The sequence below is a fragment of the Phascolarctos cinereus genome, unplaced genomic scaffold (genome assembly GCF_003287225.1).
Source record: "Phascolarctos cinereus isolate Bilbo 61053 unplaced genomic scaffold, phaCin_HiC Scaffold_4;HRSCAF=312, whole genome shotgun sequence".
Taxonomy (NCBI): domain Eukaryota; kingdom Metazoa; phylum Chordata; class Mammalia; order Diprotodontia; family Phascolarctidae; genus Phascolarctos; species Phascolarctos cinereus.
Genome location: NW_027555847.1, coordinates 35,334,410 through 35,346,735, shown reverse-complemented (window position 1 = coordinate 35,346,735; position 12,326 = coordinate 35,334,410). Strand labels below are relative to the sequence as shown.

The window sequence follows — 12,326 nt, the reverse complement described above, 5'->3', positions numbered from 1 at the left end:
TGGGACTAAATTCTCTATCTCAGAGCAAGGAATTAATATAACTTCATATGCTTAGAGACAGCCAGAATGATGATATATTAATTAAATTGTGTTGTTTCAATTCAGTTTTCTACTAGCATATTAATGAGAGTCCACCCAATGCCTGCATGCATGAATCAGTTAGGGTGCAACATTTCTTTTATGCTAAGATTTGCAATCAATATTAAATTGCTGTATGATAAGCACATGTCTTTGGGTAATGGGCATGCATTAATTTTATTGCAACATCTGCTTATGTGTTCTTGAAAGAAGCCAATTATTCAATGCTAAAATATAAAACATGTTTTTCTCTACAGTTGTTTTGCCTTGAAGGAGAATACGCAAAAGGGAATTGCAAATCGTTTACAACAAATGATGGAACAGAGTAGTTTTATATCCCTGATGTTTAATGTTTCCTTGAAAATTCATGATTGAAATGCCAATTTTATGAGAATTAAATGCAAAAATTAAGAAAAAAAAATGTGGCCAGGAAATATAATTGTTATTCATTCAGCCAAAGCATCTTAGTATGTCATCTACTCCATAAAGGTAAATTGGAAAACTAGGGAACCTTCATCAACTCTTTTAGGACCTTAAAAAAACTTTCTCATGGATTCCCTAGAAGTTTTCATCTGTTGGAATTTTTCTCCAGGACAAATGTTCTCCTGATTATGACTGCTGAGAAGAAAAAAATGGAAATATCTTATTGATAGTATAAGAGAAATTATTTAATAAGGGTCACAGGAATTTAGATATAAAACTGGAAGAGGCCATAGAGATTATCTAGACGAGGTGTGGGGAATCTGTGGCCCTCTACATCCTCAAGTGTGGCCCTTTGACTGAATCCAAACTTCACAGAACAAATCCCCTTAATAAAAGGATTTGTTCTGTAAAACTTGGACTCAGTCAAAAGTCCACACTCAAGGACCTAGAAGGCCACAGGTTCTCCATCACTCTTTGCTGTGGTATCCTTGCTTGTAGAGGGAGGGCAGTAGAAAGAAAAGTGAAGAGGGAAGGGGAAACATAACTTCTTAATTTCTTATAGATAAGGAAACTGAAGTCCATGGAGGTGAAGTGAGTTATCCAAGGTCATCTAGGTAGTAAGCATCAGATGGAATTTGAGCCCAGCTCTACTCTTCCCCTTTTGTCCCCTTGCCTCCTAGAAATGTTGTTTGAATTGATGAGAGAAAGGGGAGGGAGAGAAAGAGACAGAGACAGAGAGAGACAAAGAAGCAGAAAGACAGAATCAAACAGAAACAGCATCAAACAGAAACACAGAGAGATTTAGACAGACATGAAGACAGAAAGAGACAGAGAGACAGAGAAAGGCAGGGAGACACAGGGAGACAGAGTTAAAAACAAAGAGGTAAGTAGAGAGCCTGAGACAGAGAGGGAAACAGAGTCAGAGACATAGAGACAAAAAGAGACAGAGACATACAGAGATAGAGATAGACAGAGATGGAGTCAGAGACAAAGAAAGGTAGAGGGAAGGGAATAGTGGGAATCAGTGATAGAAAGAAACATAGAGACTGACAAACAAAAAGAAGTGTGAGAGAAAGGAAGAGGAAAAGACAGAGAGGCATATATATTAAGTACTGTCACCCCAAGTTATTTCAGATAGCCCTTTGACCCAGTTATGGGTTGTCTACTTCTGATAGAGATAATACAGCAGTGTTGGGATGTCAAGCCATAAGCCTATCAGAATAGTTCTCAAGTCTTCCTTCCCTTTCTTAGAGAAGAGTACATAGAACACTTGGGATTTCTACGAATAATATGGCTTACAGTTAGTCATTAATCAATCAATTTAGTGAAAGAGAAGTGGCATTTGTGCCTCGGAAGTTAATCAGACACTCAGTGTAATACTCTGGAAAGCCTTGAAAGATGAGTGTAAAGAAAACTACCTCTGTGTATGCCATCAATATCTCTCAACTCAAGATGTCCATCAATTATTAAAGAATCACAGGCCGGCTAAGCAGTTGTTCTCAGATATAGATACTTCCAAATTTTTCCGCTTATAAATGAATAGTGTCAAATGTGGCAGTCACTCTTTGCTCCTGCTCCAATGTTGTAAGAATCTTAAGACAAATCAACTAAAGTTTCTAATTGCAAACTAATGCCTCCCCCCAAATTTTGGTGGAAAAAAAGGAGGCATTTTCTATGATCACAAACCTGTTTCTTCCTTCTGTGGTGGTAAACCGTTCAAAGGTTACAGACCCTTTAAAAACTGAAATGACACACAAGCCTCAATTATAATGTGATATTACATAATTCTAATTAATCTCTTAGTTCAAGACAGTTTAGTTATAAGATCAGAAAGTATCTTTACAAAATATCTCCACTGGGGTGGTGCCAAGGTAGCAGAGTAAAAGCAATGACTTGCTTGAGCTCTCCCCCAAACCCCTTCAAATAACTGTAAAAAGTGGCTCTAAGCAAGTTCTAGAGCAGCAGAACCCACAAAAAGACAGAGTGAAACAAATTTCCAGCCCAAGACAACCTGGATGGTTGATTGGAAAGGTCTATTGCACTGGCTGGAGAGGAACACAGTTCAGCGTGGGCAGCACAAGGAAAGGTCAGGCCTCAGTGAACCTGGAACAGGCCTCAGGGGACTGAAAAAAGGGGAGCTGTGGCAATTTCCAGACTTGTCAACCCACAAACACCAAAGACAACTTAGAAGGTCAGTAGGAAAGGTGTGTCTGACCACAGCGAGAGAGGAGCTCAGTCTGGCCCTACTCCAGGTTCAGCCCAGGGCAGTGGCTGCTTCCAGAGCTCTTGGCCCACAGACTGAGGATGGATCAAGTGGCTGATCAGAGGGGAATTGCAGGGTTCTCTTTGCTGGTACTGAGACAGGATTCTTTTGCTTTACACATGCTTGGATCTGGGTCACAGTTCTGGGTGGTAGTTCTGGGACAAGGAGGAGCACTGGTGTGGTGGAGCTTATAGTGGTGGGGTAAAGAGAATCCTCCTCACAGTTCCAAGGCAGAAAAGAGTGCTTGTGGTCACTCATAAATCAGAGCCCAGGCCAGGAAAGGAGTAAATACCTCACCGTTGATCATAGCACCTTGGAAGAACTGAAAACGTACAGGTCTCTACAAGTATCTCTGAAAACAGTTGCACAAACCCCCCTGAAGCTTGGGACAGTTCATTCTCCACACTGAAAGCAGACCCCTACCTTAACAAACAGTTTAAAACTCAAATAATTGGCTGAGATCATGAGCAAAAAGCATAAAATAGTCAGACCATGGAATCTTACTCTGGTGACAAAGAAGATCAAAACATACAACCAGAAGAAGGCAACAAAGTCAAACAAAGCCTCCAAGAAAAATTTGAATCAGTCCCAGGCCATGGAAGAGCTCAAAAAGGATTTTGAGAAGCAAGTAAGAGAAGTAGAGGAAAAACTGGGAAGATAAATGACAGTGATGCAAGAAAATCATGAAAAACAAGTCAACAGCTTGCTAAAGGAGACCCCAAAAAACATTGAAGAAAATAACACCTTAAAAAATGGACTAACTCAAATGGCAAAAGAGGCCCAAAAAGCCAATGAGGAGAAGAATGCCTTAAAAAGAAGAACTGGCCAAATGGAAAAGGAAGTCCAAAAGCTTACTGAAGAAAATACTTCCTTAAAATTAGAATGGAGCAAATGGAAGCTAATGACTTCATGAGAAATCAAGAAATTGTAAAACAAAACCAAAAGAATGAAAAAATAAAAGACAATGTGAAATATCTCATTGGAAAAACAACTGACCTGGAAAATGGATCCAGGAGAGATAATTAAAAATTGTTGGACTACAAAATATCTTCACCTCTATGTTTGTTCTGAAACATGAATGTTCTGTAAGAATCCTTCTAGTGCTAAATCTTGTTTTCTTATGTTCCATCCTGAGTTCTGTTTTCTTCCCTCTCCATATTTTCCCATTGGTAATCTCATCTCTCATGGTTCTAATTGTCATCTGTATTCAGATGACATCTAAATAAATATCTCCAGCTCCAACATTCATACCATTCTCATCATCCCAACTGCTTGCTTAATATTTCTACCTAAATATCTTACTAATTTACCAAGCTCCACATCTCATAAACTGAAATCTATTGTCAAGACATGTCAATTTCACCTTCCTAATATCTCTTAGATATATCTCCTTTTCTGGTCTGATATTGTCAGCACCTTGTCTGCAGGCCTTCATGGGGTCCCTGTGAATTATAAGGAGCTTTCCTCTAAGACACTGTTGTGACTGATTCTCCCTCCCATTTTGCTCAATGTCTTAATGATTCCTAGTATTATTATTTTTTAGTTACTAATCATAGTGTTGATTTGAGGACCTATACAGTGCTATTTGATTCAGGCATTAAAATTGCTAATTATAATCTTACCTTTGCCTCCATTCCCTAAACACAACTCTCTACTCCAACAAGTTCTGGCCCATATTTCTTCTTCTTCTTCGGACAATTGTATTAGCTTCTTAACCCTAATGATTACAGCCATCCAAAAATGGAATGGTTTTCAATAGAGATTATTGGGTTCTCTCTTTTGGAAGTCATCACTATCTTGAACACCAATGTTACTGACATTTCGTGTAGTGCTTTAAAGCTTCAGAGATAACCTGTTATAGTGGATTAGAGGGATGTCCTTGAAAGTAGGAAGACATGGGTTCAAATCCTGCTTCTGATGGAAGAGTGGCCCTAGATAAATCATTTAACTTCTCAGAATTCTTGTCAACTCTCTAAATCTATGTTTCAGAGAAGGGGCCGATGAGGGTGTTTTCTCAGCATGGAGGTCACTATACCAGTGAAATCAGGGGTCCTGCCTTTATCTCTACATTTTAAGGGTTACAAAGCACTTTTTACCTTGTAGTGGAGACGATGATCTCTCCATTGAATGCATTGTCGATGGTGGTATTCATATTCTTTTACAGAAATCTCTTTCGACTCTGAAATTCTGTAAGTGTAATCAATCAGGTTCATTATCCCATCTGAATCCCCCCCACACATACACACACATACACACGCACACCAGCTCTCTTTTCTGGTTACCAGCAGTCCATGGCAATTTTCTCTGAATCAGTTTCTCAGCCCTGGCTATGCACCAGCTGTGTTTATGGAGGAGCAGTGGATGAAGAGATTTGGAGACTGGTAGGTCTGAGTTTGAGTATTGTTTGTGAACTTTGTCAGATCTGTCCCCTTCAGTAGGTTGCATAACCTCTCTGGGCTTCTGTGCTCTCATCTATAAAATAAAGAGGTTGAGCTATCAGGGATGGGGAACCTGCAGCCTTGAGGCCACATGTGGCCTTCTAGGTCCTCAACTGCATCCCAGAACAAATTTGTTCTGTGAAGTTTAGGTTCAGTCAAAGAGCTGCTCCCCACCCCTGGGATGGTTATCAAGGTTCCTTCCATCTCTAAACCTACAATCCTAAAATGAGTTCTGAGATGTGGTTGAGGTTCCAAGCACCACAAAAAAAGAACAAAAGGCAATTAACCACCATGTCTTCTTTTAAATCTCAACTAAAACGCTACCTTCTCAAGGAAGCCTTCCCCAAACCCTTTTAAATCTAGGGCCTTCCTTCAATTATATCCTATTTATCCTTTATATAACTTGCTTTGTATATATTTCTTTGTACTTTGTCTCTCCCATTAGATTGTAAGCTCCTTGAGAGTAGAGACTGTTTTTGCTTCTTTTTGTATCCCCAGCACTTAGCACACTGACTGACATACAATAGGATCTTAATACATATTTATGAATTGATCAATTGATTAAATTACCAGATAAAAGGGGTTTTTTTTGCAGACCTTATTGCTGTAATCAGATGCGTAACTGATATTAACTGAACAAATTACTCTTGTAATTGAAATTTAGATGTTCATGTTTTTAAGCCTAATCTAGGGGATTGCTGAGGTGGAAGGGATGCTAGTGGAAATCTTATCCCAACCAAATGCAGGGGGGTTGGGGGGGAGCTGAAATTCTCTTTACAACAGTCCCAGTGAGTGGTCTGAAGATCTCTGCTTGAAAATCTACAATAACATGGAACTTACTAGTTCCTTCCCAAGTAAACCCATTCCTTTTATAGATAGCTCTGTTTTTCTTATATCGAGGCTACATTAACCTTTTTTGCCATCCATACACTTTCTAATTTAAAAAAAAACTAAGAAAAAAACAGAACCTAAATGTGACCAATATTAGCTATGACAAGCATATCCTGACTCAGGGTGAAATTGTGCTAAGGAAAGCTTGAAGAATTTCTACTATTCAATGAAAGATACTGCAAATACTTTGGGGCACTCAAGGATTTTAACTGTTTATTTATTCATCTTCTTTCTCTGCTGCTTCATCTCTAGGGAAAACTAACCATCGAGATGAAGCTGCCTTGCAGAATATATAACCGGGAGAATGAGCACTTAACAGGGGAGGGACATTCCAGGCCTCGTTGTGCCCCCGCTGGAGTCGTCAATGATGAATCAAAGAAGAGCTTATGCTGTGTTTGCTGTTCTCAGTCCAGGAATGCCAGAGTAATTATTTTGTAATTAAATACCTAAGAGTGTGTGATATGAAACTCCCTATTAAATTTAGATTTTAATATGAAATCTTTTTAATTTGCTGCCACTTAAGAAGGAACACTATTCATTGGTGGTATTCTGGGAAAAGTTACTGGGGATAGGACCAAGTGAGCTATTACCTCCAGGTAAAGTTATCCAGCCATTTAAAAAAATAGAAGACGATGAAGATACAGACAGCATCATTCTCAGCTCCTGTGACCAGGAGCTAGAAAAGAACATGACTTATCTCCAATTAGAAATCATCTGATATATGAAAATGGAGAGAAAGTTTGCTTACAACCTTACCTATTAGTTGTTTTCATTGTGCCCATGATAGTTTCCATGTGACTATGATCTATAATTTATGATGAAATTGGGGGGGGGTTGGTCATACTGACATCAAATTTGAATGCAAAATATTATTTTCTCCATGTGGGATTTTTCCTGTGCAATTTTCCCACCAAATATCAATATTGAGAGATATTTCCTTGAGTGGGAAAGTAGAAAATTGAGTACAACATAGTAAATTTTGGAAGTCAATCTAATTCCACATACATTTATTTAGGGTCTACTCAATGCAAGGGCCAGTCATAGATGCAAGAGGATAGAAGCATGAAGCTAGAATACCTGCCTCCAAGAACTTACAATCTAGTTGGGGAAATAAGATGGAAATGAAAAAGCAATCTTTATAACTTTAGACATTGGCAGTTGTGAGTTTGTGTGTGTGTGTGTGTGTGTGTGTGTGTGTGTGTCATTGCCATGATACAGCCAAATAATTTGTTCTTTCTAATAGCTTCATGAGCTGTACATAGACCTCACAGATCTTGTCAGCAATCATAAAATCCTTCCCTTTAATGGACAAATGATTATCTGAATGTTGCCTTGAAACAACAGAACATGTCAAATAAGTCTACATTCTTACTCAGACTATGTTTACCTGTCCAATGTACCATTTTATTTTTTTTTAATATGTATGGATAGTTTTGGTTACATGACTTTCTTTTCTGAACATATCAATCCTTCCTCCCTTACCCGATGAAATATCCACTGAAACAAAAAAATAAAATAAAAAGAAAGAGGGAGGAAAAATACTTCAACAAATCAACTATGTCTGGCAGGACATGCAGTGTTCCATACCCATCATCCTCCACCTTTGCAAAAAAGGTGGGGAGGTTCATTTTCCTATCTGTTCTATAGGGCCAAGCATGTTCCTTTTAGTTTCATTTTTTTATGCTTTCCAGTTATGTTGTTGTAGTCATTGTAGCCAATACAATGTGTTCTGAGTTGTTCACATTTTTTTTTAAATTTGTGAGTAAGGACTACCCACAGGCTGAATTCCAGTTACTCCCTTTGAGCAAAAAATTTCATGCTATTTTCTAGGGATTTCAATTTTCTAACTTCCTAGAGAAAAATGTCTTTCTCTAAAAAGAGGTGCATGTTAATATCCCAAAACATGGTGTTATTTTGGGCTTTCTTATTGGCCTTCCCTTGCTAAGCTTACACTCTGATGATCTGTATGGATAGATGGTTATGGAAGAATAAGTTAGAACCTGAGAGCCCTTTTTAACAATAGACATATCTTCGCTGATCCAACAAGGAGGTATTAAACCCTTAATATGTTCCTGAAGAAAGGCTTTTTATGGAAGATGACTGATCCTTGAAAGTAATCGTGTGTTCCAAAAGGTGGAGGTGAGGATGGAGGGCATTCTAGGCATGAAAGACCACCTCTGCAAAGGGAGAGAGGAAGAAGATGGAATGCCACATTGGAGGAAAACTAAGTAAGTCAATCTGGCTGGAATGTGGGGGAGGGGTAAAGGGATAATATGTAATCCATCTGGAAAAACAGGTTGGAGTCAGTTATGGAGGGACATAAATGTCAAACAGAGGAGTTTGTATATTATTTCAGGGATAACAGAGAGACTTCTCAAACAGAGGAATGACATAGAACAACTTGTGCTTTTGGACACAAATGAAGTTTATTCTTTGATGACATTAAATTCCAGAACCTCATTGAAAGCTTTCAGAAGGGAGGCCTCTACCTTTTTCTAGTTTCAAAATAAACAGTCTGTCCATTTGTAACATGGAATTATCTGTTCCCATGCTTCACAAGTATGTTATGAGCCTGGTTATTGCCAAAGAAATGCCTAAAAAGGGGAGAATACAACCTCAAAAGAGCTACAGAGGATAATTGCCATTCATGATTCCAGGGAAGAAAAAGACTGAACTGAAATGTCCCAGCTAAGTGGTTAAGTAAATGGCCTGTCTTTCTTCAATCTACTCCTTGGGTAACTTGACTGTGTAATAGTCAATTCCAATTGACCTGTTTTCCTCTTAGAAAACACTATATGGGGTATTAAGGAGAAAAATGTATCTATTTTTATAAAAAAAATTCTATTAAAATCTTCTCAAAGGAGTTTGAGTTGGATTGGTAAGGAGAACATGAATTGATATCTACATTGATAGTTTTGTTTTGTGGGGTTTTTTGGTTTTTTGGTTTTTTATTTTTAGTAAAGCAAAAGGTAGCTTTTGGCTACTTGAAAAGGAACCATTTTTGTTCTAGGCTTTAGTAATGGATTACTAGAAAAATCCACAGTCAGTTCCCAAACTCTAGATTTTTGAAATTATTCATGTGTTCAGTAAGCATTAAATTCAACAAATATTTATTAAATATCTTCTATATGCAAGGTACCATACTAGGCAGTAGAGATATAAAGACAAAATTGAAATGGCCTCGCTTTCATTCTATTACACACCAAATGAGTGCCTACTTTGTAGTCTCCTGAGTAGGACCTTTCACTGGCTGTCCCCCATGTTTGGAACTCTCCTTCCTCATCTCTACTTCCCTGGCTTCCTTCCTTCCCAGCTAATGTCATACTTTCTTTGGGAAACCTTTCCCAGCCCTCTTAATCTTGATGCCTTCCCTTTGAGATTATCCACAACTTGTCCTTCCAATAACATGTTTGTACATAGTTGTTTGTATGTTGTATCCCCTTAAAGACTGTGAGGTCTTGAAATCTAGGACCATTTTTGCATTCCTTTGCATCCCTAGCACTTTGTAGAGCACCTAGCACATAGTAAGCAATTAATAGATGCTTCCTGACTTGATTCTTGGTACTCTGGCTTGATTTAAAGAAATATGACAGACAGTTCCTGCCTTCCAGGCATTTATACAATTGAAAAGCTAAATGAACATAAACAACTATAGAATAATCTCAAACAACTATGTAAATGGCATGACAAGAAAGTATAGTATGAATTGTCAAATGGCACATAGATGGTAATACTAGGAATTCACAGGAGAAAAAGATCAATAAGGGCTTAGGTGGTTAAGAGAGAAAGAGATGGAGATTGGATTAGGTCTTCTAGGATATGCAAGATTTGAATATGCATAGAAATGAGAGTAAAAGACACCGGAGGTAAGCAACTGTGCAAAAATGATGCCCAAAATGCATGCACCAAATTTGAGAAAAGTTGTATAGGCCAGGATGTCTGGGACAGGAATACTGAGACATAAAGTGGGTTGCTTTTCTCTTAGTTCTGCTCATTTCACTTCACATCAGCTCATACAAATCATCCTATGTTTCTCTGAAATCAATCTTTTTGTCTTTATTTGCAAAAAGAAATGGTATTCAATTACAGTCACATATCATAATTTGTTCAGCCAATTCCTAACTGGTTGGTGGTTACTCCATTAGTCTCCAGTTGTTTGATACTACAAAAAGCTGCTAAAACTATTTTTGTATATATGGATTTTTTCCTCTTTTTTGACCCCTTTTAGAGTATAGGCATAAAAGTAGTATCAGTGAAGATTTTGGAATTGGGTAATGACATTGTGAAAATAAGATATTATATGCAAATTAATGTGGTATTTAGGACAGAAGCCAATTTGTAGTCTACTAGAGTCATCTGGATGTAGGTTCTGAATGAGGCAGGAGCAGTAAGACTAAGAAGAAAAAAAAATTGAAAGGGCCCAAAGAAAAAGATGGAAAGCATTTGTTGACCTTGCACAGCCCTCCCTCACTTAAATCCAATTGATTCTCAAGTCTGTCATCATCTTCCTGATGGCATGGTCCTCTTCAAGAATGAAGGACAAACAACAGCAAATGAGGAAACAAGACACAAGAGACCCAATGACTTGACCAAGGGCATTTAGCAAGTGACAGAGCCAAGGCTTGATCTTTGCTAAGATCTCTGATTCCCAAATCATTGTCCTGCCATTTCTCTTTATCACCTCCCACTCCTAAGACTCATTGTAGGGAGAGAGAGGCAGGATTGCTGAGAACCACACTGAGAGGTGTTTTCCCTAAGAATTAAACTATGACCTGGTATTCACTGTACACGAATCCATTTTATGGAGGCAGATTGGAGTTACAGAAAGAGTGTTGTGTGTGAACAAAGATAATCTCACTTTTGTATTTGTACCACCAGATTTAGTACAGAATTTGGTACACAGCATACATTAATAAATGCTTTTTCATTCTTTCATCAATTCATTCATTCATAGGACCTGGGTTTAAATCCTGGCTTAGCCACTTAATACCTATGTGACCTCAGGCTAGTTATTTAACCTCTCTTTGCTTCACTGTCTTCTTTTGCAATATGTGAAAGGGTTGGACCAGATGACCTCGAAGGACTAAATGTATCATACTAAGAGTCTGAGACAGGAGTCATTAAAAAATTCTGAGGGAAATTTCTGGTAATAATCTTTTATATTTGAAAACACTGGGCATTTTGTACTTGAAACATTTATTTTACCTCAAAGTAGGATGAAGTACAAAGTGTTTCTCTCTAAAGGCTTACATCATTCAGTGTGATTCTTCACTCAGAGTATCTGTGCCTTTGAAAAGAACATAGCACTCTAAAAACCTGAGGGCTTTTCTGAACAAGGGCATTTCTCATTGCATTTCTCCATCATTCATAAGATGCATCAATACAGAATTCACAAATCCCAAGTTCATCTTGTTCATATTTATGGTAGTGACGTTGTAATTTAATTGTAAAGTTACTGTACCAGATCTCATGAGATTTATTCTCCCAAATCTCTCACTAATGCCATTTTGTTCCATTAACTTTTATAATCTCCTGGTACTTGATAAATTCTGAATTATGCTGTTGTCAGCCAATGACAGTTTTCTGTGAATAGAGGCAAATGGAATTTTTGTGGTTTTTTTCCTATTACATTGCAAACTAGGGGAGATAATGAATCAGGATGGAAATTATCTGACAGCAGTAGAGAAACAACAACAAAAACTAGTTCCTCTTTAGTCTATCAATGCAAACCTATTCATTCATACAAACTATTTGCTCAGAGGCTGAGACTGTAGAATTCCTCTTCTGAGATACTGAAATATGTCATATAGCAAGATTCATTTGTGCATATTTTGTTAGGCTGTTTTTTTCATCAAAATTTCTCAAATTTTCTACCTTATCTGGGGTAAAAGGAGGGGAAAGAAAGAAAGAAAAGTACAGTGTGGTCGAGAGTGCGATGTGGAATGCCCAAGTCTGAGTGAAGATAGAATAAATTGGATTTGGGGGGAGGTGAAATCTGGGGTCTGATATCAGGTGGCACAATGTCTAGTTCTGATAAGAGAGAAACAGAAAAACACACATTTCTCCCTCTGGGGTCCATATCGTGTGATAAGCTCCACATAAGCTTTAGCAGTTCACCAAAGAGTTTGATCATCTCCAAGCTTCAATTACTCTACTGGACTAAGTCTTGATTTGACCAGGTAGGAGGGTTAATAACAGTGGGGAATCATGTAATGGGAACAGGGAAACATGTG

General features: G+C 38.0%; 1 long non-coding RNA gene across 2 annotated transcripts in view; it reads left to right on the top strand.

The window, feature by feature from the left end:
• LOC144456745 (uncharacterized) overlaps window positions 1-6,591 on the top strand; it is a 158,060-nt gene extending 151,469 nt beyond the window's left edge. For both annotated transcript variants that reach the window (XR_013485812.1, XR_013485811.1), the window contains one exon: window positions 6,346-6,591. This is a non-coding gene — a long non-coding RNA (uncharacterized LOC144456745). The remainder of the gene's footprint in view (window positions 1-6,345) is intronic.
• The last annotated feature ends 5,735 nt before the right edge of the window (window positions 6,592-12,326 follow it).